This window comes from Semicossyphus pulcher, unplaced genomic scaffold (genome assembly GCF_022749685.1).
Source record: "Semicossyphus pulcher isolate SPU_LCO1_2020_fin unplaced genomic scaffold, fSemPul1.0.p SCAF_7, whole genome shotgun sequence".
Lineage (NCBI taxonomy): Eukaryota > Metazoa > Chordata > Actinopteri > Labriformes > Labridae > Semicossyphus > Semicossyphus pulcher.
The window spans coordinates 12523191-12544283 of NW_027211748.1; the positions used below are offsets into that span (position 1 = coordinate 12523191).

Sequence of the window (21093 nt, forward strand, 5' to 3'; positions counted from 1 at the left end):
CCGACCGAGAGACGACCGAATTTACTACTGAGCCACATACACTGCAGAGATCACCCGCTCTACAGAAATACACTGTAGCTAATCACGTGAGCAGCTAGGATCTTTTATTGCAAAAGTTTAACCTCAGAGATGTAAATGGGACACACAAAATATAAGACACCCCAAATCCCTGCCATACAGTAAAGCACCACATCTCGGCCTCGAACGACCATGATGTTCAATCCACTCCGACAAAAAAAGACTGAACATTATTGCCTAAATATAGTGAGGTTTAATTGCAGAACTGGTGTAATAGATTGCATTCGTTTTGAAGTAAAACATTCAAATAAATCTTTATTTAAATGGCCCGGTTGAACAACAGCCAGGATTTTTCAACCTGGATTTTTCTGTTCCCCTGGGGATCCATGGATGAATTGTGATACAGAACAGTCTGCATAATTCGGTGGTAAATCACTGCGACAGGAAGGCCAAGACGATTTATGAAAGGTTGCTCGAAGCATAATAAAAAGGACCCAGCAAATAGGAGATGACATATAGTAAAATAATATAATATCTTAATGCAGAAAGTCTCATTAAAATAAAGAGAAAAACCAAGAGAGTTCAATAACATTAAGCTTTTATCTAGCAACAATAGAAATTCTGTTTTGATACCGAAAAGTGTGACAACAGAAAAAAAACCTAAAACGTCTAGCAGCTATCCACAACATGAGAGAGGGAATAATCAGTGCTCAATTGTAAGAGGTAAGGCTTGCATAGTTATAGTGATAGTCATGCTCTTATTTTGATAGATTTCATTAGACCAACAACACTAGGAATATAGCTAAGTATACTTAACTATGGCAAGACCTTAACACGCACGCACACACATCTATAAGTGCAGAGCCAGTGTTCCTGCTTCAGAGTAGTTAGAAAAAACTGCTACTTTATCTACAGTCAGGTAGGCTTATGTGCAACACTGTTTGTCTCTATACACGTCTATACAGTACATAGTTCAGGTTTTTAATTAGTTTATAAACATTTATTTAGGTGAGCTAGTCTTACTGTTGTAGTGTCCGTGATTCTTGAGCGATATGGTAACACTTTATTTGTTATCATCTTTGCAGAGACAGCGAGAGAGAGATTTGCAATCAATTGCTAACAGGCAAATATTCCTACAATTTCAATACTTTGCACTGCATTTTAGTATTCATGCTCAAGTAGAATCAGTGCCAAAATTAAACAGAGGTCTAATTTGTGCCCAGGATGCATCATGCAGTAGTGTTGCTCTGAATACATCTGCTCTGAAGCTGTAAGTAAAATGTTTCCACGACCAGCAGAATCATGGACAATACTTCCAACAACAAAACGATTGCACTCCAGCTATCTAACACATATAAATATTTCTAAAATACATTCTATTTATCAATTACATGCCCATACTATTCTTAAGTGGTCAGGGACCACAATAAATAAGCAAAAGAGAGTTTTTGTGCTTTATTGTTCACACAGATTCGGTTGAAGAATATACGCCTCTGGGTTCCTTCATTGTTTCACTGCATTTATATTTACGTTTGTTATGTCAACCCTACCTGCTGTTCTCTATTACATTGCACCCTAGTACAGAAAATAAGGTGGAAAGGTTGTAAAAGTAGATATCCATGTTCACGGTATTCGCTTGTATTTGTACGTATTAGTAGATGTCAGGCATGTGAGTGTAGTTCCTGTCCCAGTAGCCTTTCAAGTAGAGCCAGTCCTGAGCTTTGTTGTGAGGGTTGGGTCCTTGCTGAAACCACCTGCAGGGTTGTGACAATGAGAAGATTAACTTCATACTGTTACAGCGTTAATAGATAGAAGTAAAAGAAACACAGACAAATCAAAACATTAGTTTAAATATCCAGTGTCAAACATCAGGATCTTCATGAATGACTAATGCATTCAATAACACACAGTTGCAGTGATGCATTTTGTCCTGAAGGGGGCGGTGTAGTGTAGTGTAGTGTAGTGTAGTGCAGCACTTCACACCAGAGATGACAAACAACAGCAAGAGAGCAAAGCTGTAAATCAAACCTTGGGCCAAGTGTGGCGTTCCTTCTCAGTTATAATAAAGGGACGCAAACACAAGACAATAGGGACCCAATTAGCAAAACTAATTAGCAATCAGGCAATGACATTACATCATATCACTCAGTGACCAACCTTGTTTTCCACTCCTCTGTTGATTTGGTACGGTTTTTCCGAGCCATTCTCTGTTTTTCCTCAAGTCTCTTCTTCTCTGCACTCGCAAAATCTACACACACATAAATTGAAAGAAACTTAAAAAACCACCAGAGACGTTATTTAAGCTCATAATTAGAATTTGAATGAAGGAGACTGTACCTATATCTCCATTCTCCATGGCGCGGATGTCAGGTCTGAGGCGGCTGTCTGTTGAGGGAATAACTCCCTCCATGCTCTTCTCCTGCTCGTTTAGATGCATTGCGAATGTGGAAAATGCATAGAACTGCCAGAGGGAAAATAAAATGACCAGAAAATGTTTTAATTGTCACACAATGAAAAACTTTGAAAAATTGTTCCCCTTCCACACCTCTCATGTGTCTTCATACCTTGGCTGAGTTGTCTGGTCGAGGCGTTATCTTCCAGATGAGCTCGCTCCCAGGGATGACTTGGACCGTCTCAGCATCAGGTGGAGGCATCTCCTCCGGCTCCTCATCCACGCTGCTCTGAGTCCACAGAGATGCACATGAAGACACATGAGCTCAGGTTTTACACGAGCCACATGGACACAGGTGACTTTGAAAGCAATAATTTTAATACCTGTTTATTGCCCTTTTTGTCATCTGAATTCTTTTTGTCTGTCTTTTTGTGGGCCTCAAAGCTAGCGGGGTCTACTGTGTACAGACATTCAGTCCATTTGCCATATATTGCACAGAGCTTCTTTTTGCTGCAAACATACAAGAGAAGATGTTAATAAAACAGCTTTAGATGCCTTTGATATCTGTTACATCATCACTGTTCTAACATTACTGATGTTCTTCATGAACTTGTGCTACATATGACAAATCTACATTTCTCTCAGGCAATATTAAACACCAGATGAATAATGAAATGACTGGTAATTAAAGGCAGAGTACCTTTTATCTAGGATGTATCCTTCCACTTTATGAAGCTCTTTCCCAAAGAGGCCACAGGGTTTGAAAGTCATGCTGCATCTCTCTCCGGTCCTACCACAGAATGACAGACCGTTTACCAATTCTCTTTGACTGTGCTCCTTCTGCGAAGCTAAAGGCTTTCAAACATTAATTATCCTGCTCTTCTGTTCTAATGGCAACTGTCCCAGTTCTGCTCCCATGATCAATACGCTGAATCTAAAAGGAGAACAACACTCCGCTGCGGCACGCAGAAAGAAGGATATTCATGCACACAAGTCATGCTTATTAGCGAGGATGGCGTTTACAGACAAACAGACACAACAGCACAAAGAGAAGGGGATTTCTGTTACTTGTGATTGATCACTTCCACGCTGCCGTACTGCTCGATCCAAAGCTGCCCCACGATGATGTTGTGCACACAACAGGTGGGGTTTGTCCAGGTGTAGGCTTCATTATATCTGCAGAGACAGAAGTTACATAAGATGACACAACCTCAAAAGGAATCACATCAAGCAGTCACAAGACCGTGAACTCACTTCGGCAGCTCCAGTGTGATGACTCCCTTAGGCTCAGCTTCTATGCTCTTTCCCCAGAACTTCAGCTTGGGGTAGATGGAGCCGTGGAAGACGAAATCCTCTTTGAGGCCCTCAGCTTGAAAGGCACTGACTGGAGGGTGATGGCTTACTTGCTCTGACACCCACCTGAAGCCCAAATCGTCTCTGATGGAGACCAGGAACAAGAATGGTATTGCAGGAAAGAGACCAAAAAATAAATTTGCTCATGAGACACTTTCATGCATTAAAGTCCACATTCTTACCTGATGAGCTCAAACGTCTCCCCAAGTAGTGGGTTGAAAGGTTTCCCTGTCCTCTCCCACTGCGATGCTACAGCTGACACAGCAAATGCTGCAACACACTACAGAACATTGACTCATGACAACCAAATTACAGGCAACTACAATGCTTGATGAAAAATATATGAAAACTCAACTATTGAGTCAATGCATTTTTAATACGGCATTGTGATACCTTCATCCTCTCGACAGAGTCTGTTGTTGCATTGGCCTGGTGGATGAGGTAGGTGTGCTCCATGTATTCTGTTAACCGCTGGAGGAAACTCAGCGGCTCATTAAAAACCACAGGCATGGCAATCTTTGACAGCTCCTGGAAAAATGTGTGAGAACAAAACAGAAACTGTGAGGAAACAGTATTTGTACACGAATGTTTTATACAATTCAAAGTATCTAAATCAAGTTTGCATAAAGAGATGTGATGAAATAAGACAAGAGATATTAACTTAATTAAATCACCAGGCGACTGCACTCTTGAACACACTTTATGGATACCCATGTGTGTCTGTATATTAACTGTATATCTATCTGTTGACCAACTGTACTGGGTATGCATGACTCATTAGCCACATTTAATTGGAGAATAAAACATTAAGAGACATTATTAAATGTAATTAAATCAATTAAATCCAGGCAGGGGCTGAGTGAGGACTGAGATCCCTCAGGACTCCAAGATACTAATGACTGCTCTCCTAAAAGCCACCAAAAGCTAAGAAGAAAGTACAAACACTAATTTATCACAATTACCAAACTTTAGCAAACTGAAGAACAACAAACTAAAGGTGGATCGGTTTGTCTGCTCTCACCATGCCGATGCATTTTTTCAGGATACTCCAGATGCTGACGTCGTTCCTGGAGAACATGGCAGCCGGTAGACATGTTCTGTGAGGAGAGGGAGAGACAGAGCTACATTCATGAAGAGGATTTCTATCACTTCCTGTGTCATAAAAAGGTGCAGGACAGACAGCAAGGCTTGAACCACCATTTGGAAACAAAGGCATCTGACACCTGTAAGCTAATGAGCTTCAGCTGGTCTGGTCTCATGCAATGCCCATGAATGGATGTATTTGTGCATGTGTTATCAGGACACTCCCTGAATTGGTCCTATTGCATCAGAGGCTTGACTCAAAAACACTTCTTACTTTAACTATATAGTTCGCCCTCCCTTCAGACTAATTATGACCCCACATATCTCTGGCTGTCTCTCTCCTAACGGCTGCTTTCCTGCTCGGTTTACTTAGCTCTGGTCTGTGTTGTGACCGAGTTTATCTCCCAGCCCAGCTTACAGCTGTACTGTGAACTTTTTTTTTTTTTACAGGTGTGCATGCTGGAGGCAGATGGTGCTGAACCAGCTCCACAAATAAAAGCCATTACTTCAGCTAAATAAACAGAGAGTTAAGGGGCGGGGGGTTTGCTCCATCTGTAGGATGAGCAGAGCAGTGATGCATGGCGGACTATTTTTTTGTCCTAGTTTTGCTCCGCCGGCGTCAGCCCCAAAATGTAGATTTTATATGAAGGATTTCTTTCATTGGACTTTGTTTCAACTAATCGTGGTATTTTCTTATTTATAAGTAAATGGTATAAAAAACTGTAAAAGTGGATGTCTGAAAATGAATGGGAGATGTAGTTTTTGATTCATTCTATTTTAGATGAGATGTTCCCCCTTTTACCAACAAAGTCTCCCCATTTAGCTTAAATAAAATAACAAAATAAAGCTCTATTCTGCCTTCAAATCTTTGTTATTATGTGCGTAGCACTAATACATCTATGGTACATCACATCTTTGAAAGACTTTATGATAGAGCATCATTATAAAAAAGGTAAACAGTGAGAGGAATCTTAAACAACCACTATTAAGGGCATCCACCAGGGACAGATGTGTGTTTGAATGACAGGAGTACTTCCAGATAAACAGACACCTTATAAATCTTTTATGCACAATCCAAACACACACTCACACACACACACTAACATATTTGCACACAGGGCTAGCCAGTCTCCTTTCCAACTCCTACACTGAGCCAGCACATGCTAAATTATTCATGTATCACTTGTTGAATTAAGGAAGAGATGCCGAGCCAGAATCGGCATCCTCGGAAATAAAAGAGAAATCTCCACGAAAAAACAACAGAAAAAAAATATCAAACAGCGAGCGGTGCGCTGATTGTTCGCTTGGAGAGTTGGATCTGTCAGGAAAAACAAAACAGGCTATTCTCTGTGGAGTGGGTGCTCAAACAAAAACACCTGACTACAAAAACAGACCGCAGTGGAAAGGTGGTATCCCATTACACAAACTCTCCCATTTACTGCCTATCCTCTTGCTGATTGAGGTCTGAACCCTGTCATCAGACACGCATACTGAAAAGTCACATGTAAGATATTTATTTTTGAGATTATATTCTGTTGAATCCTGCTGCGAATATTAAGCCTTGCTCAAAATAAACAGTGAATATGTTTTCTGGAGAGCAGTCAGCACAGCAGGCTCTACATTTCCTCTCGTCTCTTTGCCATCATTTCAGCCAAATAAACAAGCATGACATCATAACTGGAGCGTGTCCCACCTGCGCTTCTCGACTCCGTTGCACTGGGCTGGTTGGTTGCCATGGTTACCCTCCCCTGACATTCCGGAAGGCCCCCTGAGCGCGCTGGGATGGCGGAGGCTGCTGAGAAGGGGGGCGTCTCTCCCCTCGTCCTCTTCACAGGAGTGACTGGCCACGGACAGGAAGCCGCTCACAGAGAGCTCCGAATCCGACTCTGTGGGGTGATGACAGGGGGCAGATGCCAGGTCATGCCAAGGATGCCAGTTACACTTACACACACACACAAAAAAAACCACACACACACATGTACAAATATACAGGTTGGAGTGGCCGGCTCAGAAAGCTGCAGCCTGAACAATACACTGTCCGCGAATAACACTTCAGCTCAATTTCCTCTCCAACCTCCCCCGCCCTGCTGCCAGCCAAACCCCACCTGAGGATTGTGTTCCAATGAGAGGCCACGCAGAGGCTTCATTTCCTCCAACATTGTTTGCTCTGTGCCTGTAGACACTACTCCTCCCCTCTCCAGCACCGTCAGTGACATTACAGGTACTGTCACATACACAAAGGGAGGGGAGAAGAGCGTGGTATCTGTACACTCTTCAATGAAGCACTGTGTATGCTAATGTGAGTTATGAGTGCTTCTTTTAAGTACTTATACTTGTATACTGAATAATGTAATAATGGAAATTTCCAGCAGCTGCATGGCTGTACTGTATGCAATGTGTAACAGCTGTCAGAAGGCAAGACACAGCTTCATAAACAGCCTCTACGTAAACAAAAACATGTGACTGGATTTTACACACTCATCTCAGCATGTGAAAATCCTCTTATATCAAAACTGAGCCTAGTTTAGAGTGTAAGGGCAGAGCAGGCTGGCTAGTAGATAACTCAGGGCTATGTATGAATAATGCAATGATTCCTGAGAAAGTGCACAAACAGTTGTTGTAGACAGAAGTCTACTGTGTATAATGACCACGGTGAAGCTTTTGGGGATACAAAGATGCAAACGTTGCACAATCTATTGTCCAAGGTATTAAAAACAGAGGAAAGCAGCAGGGACAGGGTTAGGCTAGTCACTGTACCATTGCCCTTTAGTATAATAGAGAAGGATATTAGCAGTGATGCTGGACATTTCTAAGGACAGACAGACTGTCTATGGACTGGGTCCTTAGGTAAATCTACACACAAGCATTCATTTCTCAAATGTATATTATTCTAGAAGTTAAAGGGGACATATTTTAGCTATGCAATCAATGTTTTTTTGAATCATGTTAGTTAAGTTTGTTTAGTTTTTAAAAAGGTATACATATTTTAATTTAGGGGCCTCTCCTTCCTCCTGAAACCAACACGCCGTTTTGCCATTCAAAGGTTATTCCTTAGCCATGATTGGCTGACAGTATTTGGAGTGACCGCATAGCCCTTCCCCCACGCGGATGAGCGGTCACACTGCACTGTCGCTCCAACGTTGTAGAAAACATGGTTGCTATAGGATTGGTTATTCGGCCTTATATGTACGAGCCAGAATTGCCAGGAGGTATCGGAATGGTAAGTTGAAATCTTGACAAAAGCTAGTGCAAGAAGGCAGCCTGAGGTGAATGACAGTGAATGACGATTGGTCGATTTCAGCGAAAGCAAGGTTCTATGTAGAAATCTGCAGCTGTTCTGTTTGGCCCGTTTCAGAGGCTACCTTTGTAAAAATGTAATTCTGGAAAAACACGGAATTCTGCAGTTTTCACGTTTTCACTGTGAACAATAAACACCCAAAAATGTGAAACCCATGCAAAATATGAGAAGACCCATTTAAAAGATATGGCCCCTTTAAGTGGGAAGTGACAAGCCGTGTGAAGCCGGTTGTTGCTGGAACAGGATGCACAGCTTGAGATGGCTGTTCTGGAACAAATATGTGAACACAGGTTAAAAATTCTCCAAGTTGCCATTGTTAATGTTTAAATCTTACAAGATTGCACTACATTCCCCATTCCTTTGCTTGGTGCATTTTTACACCTCTTTTAATTTTAATATCATAAACTTTTAAAGACACAAGAGTTGTGTCGCCTGCACTTTAGCACAAATATAAATTGAATATAAAACAGGAGGGGTGCTGGTGTAGCTCAGTTGGTAGAGCAGGCGCCTCATGTACAGAGGCTACAGTCCTCGTCGCACTGATCACAGGCTCGTCTCCCGGTCTGCCGATCATTTGGTGCATGTCATCCCTCACTCTCTATTACCCACACTTCCTGTCTCTCTTCAGCTATCCTATCTAATAAAAGCAAAAGCCAAAAAAAAGCTTAAAAAAACAAAACAGAGGCCCCTACTTGTATGAGCATTGCAGCACTACAAGAGGTCAAACTTCCACAAGGAAAGCTTATCTAACTTGGTAATAAGTAAAGTGCATCATGGGTAAAAGTAGAAGATTACCAGAGAAGGAAAATCTTCTGATAATGATCGACTCTAAATGTGCTCTATGACCTGTCCATGACACTGTATGAAGACGTACATGTAAGGTCAATAACACATGAACTTGTTGACCTCTGTCCAGGAGCTGCTGACCTGACACAGCGTCATAGAAGTCATCTTCAGTGAGGATGCTGAGGGCAGACAACCTCCTGCTCTTCTTACACTGGTGTTCGTGGTGCTCAGTTGCTAAAGTCTGCAGAGCTTCTGTCAGAGCTTTGTTCTTCTCTTCCTCCTGCTCCAACTTCAGACTCCAGACCTGCAGACACAGGACCACCAGACAGATACAACACACAGGCACACACCAGAGACAAGGTTAATGTGAATCTCTTACAGACAGTACTGCTGGCTAATTTGTGATCTACTGATGGTTTGATTGATATAAAGGTATTGATTTGCTTCTACGGCTGGCCTCGGCGTGTGCGTCTTTGTGGTTCTGATGGCAGGTCATTGTTCTAACCCTGCCCAGAGATCTGGTTTCCTCCAGTTGGAACCGAACACCACAGTCTCCACAAGCTCTGAAGCTTGGGATTGAGTGTCCCTTCAGAGCAACCTGAGCCAGGGCACAGTGGGACAGACCAGATCAATGTTTCCTACTGTCTAACTCTGTTTTGTGAGTGAAGGACCTACAAAAGCAGAGAACAGGAACCTTAACAAAATCCACAGATGCTAACATTAAATAATTGGGAATAAGATAATGGCCTCTTTTAATTAAAAAAATAATAATAATGAAAAAATTTAAAGGTAATGTATTAACTCATGCTTTAATTTTTCAGGCATTAACATTGATCCAAAGAGTGTTAACGCTTTAAAGGAAGTGCACTGATCATAAAAATGGAGCACAGCCTCCACAGTTTATAAAGACTCAGAGTCACCTTGAGGAAGGGAAACAGGAGCTTGTAAATCACACTGTAAATCTGAGATGGCTGAGCACGGCCAGTGTCTTCTATTCAAGATAAAAAAGTCCATCCTTATCTCTTAAACTGCCTCAAGTATTAGCAGTTGTGTGCACACCCATGCACGAAGAAACATCTGTCGACACATCTGCTGATGCGATCTCAATTAATGCCTGTAATCACAATCAGAAGCGCTGTGTTCACCACGTATATAAAGTACACTGGATTTTGTCTTGGTGATATAGCAAAGTAAAATAAGAAAAGTTTAGGTTAAAATTTCAAACAATAAATTCAGAAAGTCGATGACAATCTCCATCATCTTATTGACACTGAGCTCCAGGTTGTTATCTGTAAATCATGCTGCCAGCTGGGTCACAGCGTCCCCGTAGGCCAACTCATCATTGTCCTTGATGAGGCCTAGGACCGAGGTGTCAGCAAACATGACCAGGTTGATGGAGAGATGGCCGGAGGTGCGGTCGTTGATGTACAGACAGAACAAATATGGGGAGAGGACACAACCTCCTGGAAACACGTGTTTATGTAGAGTGTTTAACTACCATGGGGACAATGTTGAGTGATCACAATGCAGATTTTAGGTGATAAGCAGGATCAGAAAGATCATTTTGGTGAAAGATCTTAAATGAAACTTAATGAATCTTAAAGAAACAAGTATAAAATACACCCTGACATTTTTGTTTAAACTGCTAATATTAGCAAGACTTCTTAAAAGCTGAATTGACATTATTTATCTGTTTGCTGTTTCTTCTGATCAGCAAATTTCAATGCTGCAGACCCATTTTTAATACATATTCATTGATTCTAATCCACACACAGTGGATCAGAGCACCCCTAATATGAGCTAAAGGTTAATTATGTAAATAAAATGACTGATTTATAAACGTAAACCTGATTTATTTTGTGCCCAAGTCTGAACTCAGCAAAGCTTCATTATCCATTCAGTACAGAGAGGTGAGAATGACTGATGAGCAACAATATGCAGATCATAACTGTGACACACAGGGTAACAATTAACCGCTCATCAGAACATGTCAAGCTACATTACATTCGTCTGAAGTGAAGCATTCATGACTTTGCATATCATCCTGTTGCTTTAAATACACATATCTGATGTACAATAAACACACAATAACACTTAAGTTAAACACTTTATATAGACCTGTATCTGTGTGTACTTGAAAAACAGACAGCCTGCGGTACAAACAAGATGTTTATATATACTGTATATAAACAAATATAACAGAAGCTCACGAGCAGTTTTGTTCACACGTCTCTCTGGCATTTACAGTTACGGGCAAACTATCACATTGCTGTCAGCACACCTTGTATACTGTGAGGTCACACCCTTTAGGTTATGTTATATGTAGAAACAGAAATACAGTAGTGGAAGTGCTTTTCTAGAGATTTTTCTACACGAGAAAAGCACTAAAGTCTCCAACTGTAAGATCTGTCCTTCCATACAAAAAAATTAATTAAGTTAATGCCTAAGAAAATCTCCTTTTTGATGAAACATGAAAACTCAATCTAGCAATTAGCAATTCAAAATTAGGCTTCCGTTTTCCAGAATATTCTGTAACTTCTAACATGCTTCCAATAAACCCACTGTAACACTGGCTGATTTAACCCGTCAAATAAAAAAAAGGATTGTCCTTGCAGGGCCCTGAGCAAATGTTTGGTGTAAAGCCTTGAGCTCACTGCATAGGAGCCTGCGTTAACACTCCCTGTCCCAGGCACTTGGCTTAAGAGCCCATCCAGGGACCGAACACTTTGTTGTGTAACTAACTATCCCGGCCAGCTCTTCCGCTCTCACTGCATCCTCTCGTCTGAACACAAACAGCGCTATTTTAAGCTCGGCTGAGGCTGTGTGCTGAAGCCTAGGAGGGATGCTTCTCCTTGGCCAACACCCCAAAGGGGAAAGCTTCTATTTTGTTCTGAAAATCTGCTTTTTCTACGGAAGGGGAGACAAATCTCAGAGGCAGATTTATTACACCTCTATATAGTACTCAGTAATAACTGTGGATGGATATCAAACTGCATGATGTATGACGGCTGGGAGGAAAGCAACTAAAGAAAATGTTGTATGTTTGGCAAAGAGATGCAGGAACCAGTTACACAGGTACTTTGTACTCACACACTTCTTAGCTTAAAGGCCAGAATACAAAAAAAAGAAGTTTGAATATGAACTTCTTTCTCTTACACAGATGACTGTACAAAGAAGGATGTCAGTGAAGGGACCAACATTATAGGTGAGCGATTACACTGGATCGGTTACCCATGTGGTGATGTTTAAAGTAAAGGTCTAACGGTCCTTCTTGCCCTCCAAATCTCAAGAGCTTAAAGGGCAGTCTGCTTTCTCACAGTCTGCAGACAAAAATGAATGACTGCAGAGACTGCAAAGATACTATGCTGCCTGCAGAGCAACACAAACTGACAGATCGGCTTATCTGCGTGTCACCACTAAGTGGTTTCATGCTGTAAGCCTGCGTTTGTTTCCCCTGACAGGTGTGGAAGCCTGCTGCCAGAGAAAGACCAAGAAAGGTTTGTGATGTGTGTATGAGAGTTACCGTCACAACCCCTGAGAGGGTTTCTGCCCAGGATCGTCTATTTGCTGCTCAATCATTATGACACAAATCTCTCCACTTTAAATGTCATGTACTGTACCCTGCATGCGCTGCATAAACGTGGCAGTTTCACAAATATACTTTAGTCCTGCCGCAGCTGCTGAAATGGGTCACATCACATACACTCTGCTGAAGGGTGACACTGTAATCGCTGCAAAACACTGTGAATCTCGCTTCTCAATGTCACATCTGCCTGGACATCACAGAACAATTACAACAGCACATGACCGCATGCATGTAACAATGAATACAGTAGAAAACACAGTGACAGAAGCATCTGTGTCTGCACAATGGGAATATGGGATTAGAGTTAATACTGCCTAATGGAGCCAATCTCAGCAGTGTGGGAAATATAATCCAGTTAGTCGATGTAGTAGCAGCAGCTTAGCAAGAGACCAGTGGATGCAACATGCTTGTTAAGACATCCTCTTCTTATAACTATCTGGTTAGCAGAGATGAATTCACTGTCCAGTGTTATGACACTTTTAATGCTTGTTGTGTGATGACACTGCAATGAATGTGTGCAGCCGTCCTGTGATGATAATGCCCGGCTATCCCTTGTGACAGGACAGCAGCTGTTGCCAGTTTATACCAAGATAATGTGGATTGTCAGGGCGCACATCGCTGTGTAAACATGCTGCATGTGGCCATTGTTGTGTAATTACATATATCTAGATGACTTCCAAAGCAGAGTTTTACTTTATCTGATATGAAATGAATACTTGTACATCAAAGAACAAACACAGGAGTCCTTAAATACATCTCCATAAGAACAATCTGAATTACTGCTTTGCCAACTGTTTGTCTGCTCTCAACATGAGAGAGTTGTAGTATATACCATATAGTGATGAGAAATCAGTAGACAGAGTCTCTGCATTTTTGTGAGTATTTGACAGACTGCCAATTTATAATTTGTTGGTATTAAGACAAGAAAGATTGGAACCAATCTATGATCTCCCAACTTCTGATAAAGGTGTGAGAGTAAAGTGAAACACAAAAGAACTGGTGCGTTAAAAAGTAAAAATATCCGATCTGTGTCGTAAAAGACTAACTTCGACATCAAATAAGTCCTCGTTAAATTTAATCCATCACTCTCCATGCTTTAACTTTGACTGAATTTATTACATTACAAGATGATGTCATTAAAAAAGATGCAATGAGCAGTGAGGCATGTACTGCCACTTCAAACACGCTCAATTTCACGCTCAATTCACATCATTCCATCCACAGGAACGACCTCCGCATGTTGATAAAAAGCTTTCACCCACGCCAAGACCATCCCCCAAATCAACAGCATACACAGACCGAATAAATTCAACCCACGCCAAACTCCAAACAACACACGTGAAGCCATCAAGGAAAGCCCTGTGTAAACACATCCAACTGTTAAGCTGATGATAAAAAAAAAACTACTAGAACAACTGTTTGGTTTGTACCTGTGCAGATACGGGATGAGAGTGCCGTCACTGTCTCCTCTTCCTTCAGTTCTCGGATGCTGTGGCATGTGGAAGTGTGCCTGCGAGCGTGTGTTTTCACTGTGTGAGGCTGAATGCATGTATCTCCAGCTGAGCCTCTGAATATGCACGCGCTTCAGTTCCCCCGCTCAATGCACAGCCTTTGCCTAAAGCGGGAGTGTGTGGATTCAAGTCCGTGTGTGTGTGTGTCTACACTGATCTGGAGGCTGAATGCAGACCTAAGCATAATAGCGGATCTTGCCTGTGTCCTTCCTACAGGCATGCCAGTGATTACCACAACGTTCCATCGCTTCCCCAAGGACACAGCACAGCCACTGGGACAGGTGGATACACGCTCGCACACACAAACTTAGAACTTGATTTGTATGAGGGTACTAACGTAAGAGGGAGGGGCTTGAGGATTTTGTAATCATTCCATATAATTTGTTCAGCCAATAGGAGACCAGCACATGTGTGAGTGTACGGGAATCACTGAGATAATGATTCATACACGCTCAGTGGGCTGAAGTTAAATTTCATGGTGGAGAAGGCAAACACTGCACAACATTTGTAACAAGTATTTCAATATTATAGTAAATTAGATAAAAACAGGAGCATTTAATCACCTACCTCCTCTTGCTTTGACAGCAGTTCCAGGCACTGATGGAGAGCAGCACAGGTCTCACTGGAGAGCTCACTGGTCACTTTGGCTTTCAGTAAAAGAGGGGCAGCCAATGCTTAAGAAAGAAAAAAACATTTTCAGTATAGATGTCTAAATTTCTCTGATATTAAATATATATATTTAATCTATTAGCTTTTTTAAAGTTTCATCAATCATTTGTTTAACAAAAAATAAAACAAAAATAGCTTTTCTCACATTTTCTCAGGACCCACTGAAAGGTCATTCAATTTGTTTGCAATGTACATATTTGAATACAACTGCAATAAACAGAGAAAAATACAAAAGGGCAAGAAAAACAACATTCTGTAAATCCATCCATCCTTTATCTGTACCGCTTATCCTGTTCAGGGTCCCGAGGGAGCTGGATCCAATCCCAGCTGTCATTGGGCAAGAGGCGGTGTACACCCTGGGCTGGTGGCCAGTCAATCACAGGGCAGACACACAGACACACAACCTTTCACGCTCACATTCAAACCTAAGGGCAATTTAGAGGCACCAATGAACCTAACGAGCATGTCTTTGGATTGTTTGAGGAAGCGGGAGTACTCGGAGGGAACCCACGCATGCACAGGGAGAACATGCTAACTCCACATAGAAAGGCCCACTACGTCTGAACCGGGTTTTGAACCAGGAACCTTCTAGCTGTGAGGTGACAGCGCTAAAAACTCCACCAACGTGCAGCCCCATGTTGTAAATTCTTCATATTAATGGAACATAAAGGGTTAGGCCACTGGTGTCAATCATTGACATTTTTATAGACTTTAAACTGAAGCAATGCTTACTCTTAACCCCTCATTACAGGTGTTGTTTACATACACACTGTACACATCTAAGCTCATGAGCGATATCATTTCAACTGAACTGTTTTTAAGGCTCTAGAGAAATAAAAAATCTCAATAAAAAAGCAATGATTTGATAAAAGTAAGACTAATGTCTTCCTTACTTTCTCATCTTTCAAATCGACCCAACAGATAAACTATGCAAACACACAAGGGTTTAGTTTATCACTGAATATGCAACTAACTTTCTGTCCATTGACTAGATAGATGTTCGTATGTTCCTATCTTTTCAGCACTAGCATAAAACTAGAAAATGGACATTGGATTAACTACAGGGAAAAGTGAGCAATTCTGGGCCTCCTACCACAGTTCTCCTCGTTCTTCACCATCGATAGAAATATTGACACCTCACTCTCCAATCTCTGCTGGAAAGCGTTGGCTTCCTGGAAGTGAACACCACAAGAGACTTTCACATTGGAATCCTTCTCCTTGAATATCACTTCTTCCCTCCTGTCACCAAAAATAAACCTAATAAAAAAAAGACTGAGCTAAATTTCACCTGAAGAGCTTGTGACAGATTCCTCACTGTGCTGCCACCATCACTAGGTGCATCGTCCATAATCGGTTCTTGGGTGCTGTGGCGAGTGCTGTAGGAGGAATGGGCCTCAAACGCATCCAACCACCTCTAAGAAGACAAATATCAGTAACATTTACAAAGATGTCCGCTCATCATGACAGATTGATCAGGGAGGTTTGAATACAGCAACAGCATAGAATGAATTTCATCTCACCTTTCTTGTTGCCACTGAATCTGTCTTTGAGGAGACCTTAAAATTATGAAGAGTGTCATCAAAGCACCTGAGCGTGAAGAAGCAATGATCCCACGGTTTGACCTGGAATGACAGAATTAAATTACTTACAGTCGCTGCGCTAGACGTCAAAGATTCCATCATGTCAAAAGTACAACGTGATCCCAACTCTACAGTGACGAGTGAGCATCCTTATAAAGTTTTTGAAGTTAATAGATAACAATGAGCCTATAACCTCCACAACCTACCATGCAGTAGGACTGTGTTAGAGACTTGCAGCCCTGTCTTCTGGCACCAGCCAGCGCATCAGCCCTGGAAAAGGTAACCGATTAGAGAGCACATAGACAAAGGCAGCAGTAAAGGTACTGTCACTGCTACGTTCTAGTTTTTACTGCATGCTTCTACAGGCGCCTCCATCTCCAACAAGAATTATTTGGAGGAAATGAAGGTATGCTTAAATGATATAAACATACTGAAATACTTTTAAGCTTATGAAAATTGTGTACATAAAAGAGCTTTCCTACTGTCTGGGGTACCAGGAGAGAGTTCCATCCTCAATAATAACCCAGTGTGATCGCCATCCCAGAAAGCGTGAACTCTATCAGAAGAACGTGAAGTCAACAACAGACATATTAAGCAAAAGTACATCACAGCCTAGCCATAAACCTTTGTATTACAGGTGTTTTTCAGAGTATTCAAAATAAAGCAATACATTTAACTATAAGATACGAAAATCAAGACGCTGAATAATAAGAAAATAAAGGTCTGAAGGGACTTTTTGAGGATATTGTGTGTTCAATAACAGGAAAAAAGTAAAGTCTATACCAACAAATGCAGTGTAGTCATAACATAACATGGCCTGACATATCAAGTGTATATAAGAATGCACTTCAACATCTGGGTACCTTCCAAAGAAGGCCTTCAATCTTCTGCACCCCACTGCTCTCATCCTTCATGGGAGAGAAGGATTTATACTCAGACTTGTGTACAGACAGAACCTGATTTATAGTTAGTGTTTTATAAGGCCAGAAAAACTCATCACAGCTTCTTTTTTTTTTGATATTTTCATTTTTCTTTTTTAATTTACTTAACATCTTAGTGCTTAGTGTTTTATTTCTTTCCACCCTGACTATGCAAAGCTCTGCAGTGAAGCTGTGCCAGGCTGTTCAGACATCGCAGCAACAGCCAGGACTGCTGACTTGCAAGGCTTTTTCTCCAAGGACACCAGACCTAAAGTGAACATGCAGAAGACAAAGTGCAGAGAAACAGTTTTGTGCACCTATATTCAAGCCAGGTGCAGCATAGCCATCTGTGATAAAGGTGCCAGAGATACCAATTAGTGACTTGCGATACAAAAATGTACTGGTTATGGAGTGCCCAAAATTATAGATTTATTTTTTCCTTAGCTGGCCCACTGTTGGTTGTAGTCACTGCAGAAAAACAAAACAAAACAAACTAAAAGCTAGTTTTCTAACCTTACCTTAACTTGATAGGCTGCTAGAAGTGACCTCAGTTCATCATTACGGGCCAGATCTAGTGCTGTCTGCTCTGCAACACAGCATACCACAAACTATCATTCCCTCACTGGAAACCAAACAAGCAGAAATACTGTAGCACGTAAATAATGTGTAGTCCTTAAATAAAAATTGAGATGGACTCAAATCACCATCAAAAATATGAAAGTTAAGAGATATACCATTGTTGTTTTTAATACTGGGACTGGCTCCAGATTTGAGCAGCTTAATAATGCACTGCTTCTGCCCTCTGTAGGCTGCACAGTGTAAGGGCGTATTCCCCACCGGGTCCCTGCAGTGAATTTCTGGAATTTCTTTTGCACTGAGCTGAAGAACAGAAGACAGTTGTAAACAATAGTAAACAACTTAAAGCAGAAGACACTGACATTTATCCCTTTTATAAATCTAACTGCAGGAGAAAAGTACCACATCTGGGCACCGGTTTAGCTCAGTGGTTAAATCGGTGACCATATACAGAGGATACAGTCCTCCATGCGGTGGCACCAGGTTCAACTCTGCCCTCAGCCCTTGGCCGCGTGTCATTCCCACTATCTCTTCCCCCATTTCTGCCACTATCCACTGTCCTCTCTCTAAAATAAAAGGTATAAAACAGCCAACAAATTAATCTTTAAGCACCACATCTAAAGTAACTACTGTAAACCAATAACATATTACATTGAAAAAGGATTATACCTACCCTTTTTCTAAGTATCTCTGGTCTGCTAAAATAGGGCAGAGCTGTGGGACAATCGTTGTATGTTACCTTGATTGTGGCTGTCTAAGATTTATAGCCTCTTGTCTGAGCATCAGCAAGGTCCGACCCAAAACATATTGGATTTTTGTGGCTTTTTTCTGAACAAATATTCCCATACTTTGTGCATTTTAATACTCTCAAGCACAGCAAAACTAACATTGTATAATGTGTGCTAATAATACTCTTTTCTATTCTGTCAAAGGTCTTGGAAAGTTGAAATGCTAACCAGCTTAGACACACTGGAGATGTCCCCTTCTCTGGCAGCTTCCAGAAGCTTCTCCTCCTTTCACCTCGTCTCCCGTCTCTCTGCAGCTGCACAAACCAAGAACAAAGACTGTAGTAATCTATAGTAATGAGAGTCCATCAGCCATTCAGAAAAAAGATACTCCCATCATTTCATACCCTCCAGCATTGTAATGATTTCATCATCTTCCGTGACGTCTTTAGGGATCTGGGCTGTTCCATTGATTATGTTGGAACAGGCATCATACCGCAGCAGCAGCAGGACAATTTCCTGAAGGGTTCAAAAGTAAAGGAAAAAATTTAAATCCAACCACTCACTTGTAAGCAATCACATTTTGCAATGGGGGGTAGGGAAAAGCCTGTGACAGTGGTTCCACAAGTTATAATGCAAACAGGACATATTGTTATCACACATAATTGGAAGGGAATGATTTGTATTCTTACTTTTCTTCCTGTGTAGGCTGCTTTATGCAGAGGTGTGTCTCCCATGTTATTCTGCAAATTAGCATCAGCACCTGCCTGTGTGCCAGATAGTACATTTGACTGGCTGCAAATACATACGGATTAATATGAATATCAGGAACATCATCTGCTTCTCTCACCTTGAGTAACTCCTCCACAACATCCCTGTGTCCAAAGTAACACCCCAGGTGGAGGGCTGTCCATCCTGAACTTGCTTTAGACTTGGCTACAATGACAGAAAGCAGCATCAACACTCTCCTAGGCCAGCTGTCTGAATTAATGCTACCGGCTAATAGTTAGCATCTATTTTCCCTTACATCTACAGTTGACGTTCAGAGGGCTGTTTTGGTCGATTCTGATCTGAAGGAGACTCTGAATTTGAGAACAACTGCCCTCTTTAGCATAGAGGAGAAGCTGGTCCTCCGGAGAGTCGGCCTCCATCGTCACTTTACTTCCGTTGGCCCAATAATAAAGAGGTAAATAACTGTCAAACATACAGGGGACAAAAAGTTAGTTGTCAGACAGGGGCAAACACTGCACGTGGAGGCGAACAGAAACTCCCAGAGACTAATTAAGTCTTTAGTAACTAATTTAAATGATAATAATAATTCGTTTAAATAGTTATTCAGCTAGTGTATTAGCTGCTAGCTTGTTTACTTTATTTTAGGGAAAGTAGTTTAAACCGTAAAACCAGCAGCAAAACGCTCAAATAGGACATAGGGCGAATTTAACATTACTAATTTTAGCTACAAGGACAAGCCGCCACATGAGACTTACAGTTTACAACTTAACTCTTAATGCTCCCAACTCTCGCTGACTTTAGTCTGGTTTAGGTAGAGTTGAGAGACACAACACTGCACAGCCGAAATTTGATAACGTCCATCAGCTGACAGCCGTTGAGCAGCTGCCTGGTCACGTGACGGGCACCAACGTGTGCAGGGACGCAGCTAGCTAATGTTAGCCACTGGGCCACTTGACCACCCCTTCAATAATTGTCTTTCTAACAGCCCACAGGAAAAAACCAGCATATAATGAAGAAATGTAATGTAACAACGAACAAATTGTAATTCAACCTACTTACCGTCATTTTATAGTATTTCTTATACTGGGGGTGGGGCTTTTAAGTAATCATACTCCAGTACCCTAGCAAGATGCTAGTTAGGGCCATTGACAGGTGAGTGACCAGATGTCTATGGTTGCCTGACACTGTCTCGGCTTCAAATCATTAAGAGTAATATTTTTTCTCATCAGATATGTGATAAAATACGTGATTGCATCTGTTCATCTGAGTGTTAGGCTACATATAAATACAATTGAATGCAATGTGGCTTATTGTATTGTTACTTTTTGTCATGTACATATTCAAAAATATAATAATAACTCACCAAAGTCCAATTCTTCTTTTGTACACTAGATGGAAGTATTTGCTGCACCAGGTGATGCACAGGTAAGAGCTGCTTTCTTTGCTTCTGTCAGAAAGACAATAACAAGGTTTGGGTAAGAATCCCACCCAAGCCCTCGAATCACTGCCACATTTTAACCTTCTACCCATAATTGTACCTGACTCCTGTTTTAAAGGTCATTCATCCTAGACATTTTGGGGTCTACTATTTGATGCAAAGAAAACTGTAGCTGCACACACTTTTTAAGGTCAGCTCTTTCTGTGGGACTTTGAAGGCCCTCCTTCACCAATTAGGTACCCCGAGATATGTTTATATCTGGCAGAGAGGGTCATGGGAGGTCATGATGTAAAGAAGGTACGTGTAGGGAGGATTTCAAAGATCAGTTTCTTAGTCACCGCCAAACAGTGACACACAGGCTGGTCACTTGAATTTTATAGTAACAGCAGCATTTGTCAGCTGTAAAATAAGTCTGTAAACAGCATT

At 41.4% G+C, this 21093-nt stretch overlaps 1 pseudogene; it reads right to left on the minus strand.

Moving 5' to 3' along the window:
- Positions 1 to 294: 294 nt before the first annotated feature.
- LOC138611455 (oxysterol-binding protein-related protein 1-like) lies at positions 295 to 19648 on the minus strand (annotated as a pseudogene).
- Positions 19649 to 21093: the final 1445 nt, after the last annotated feature.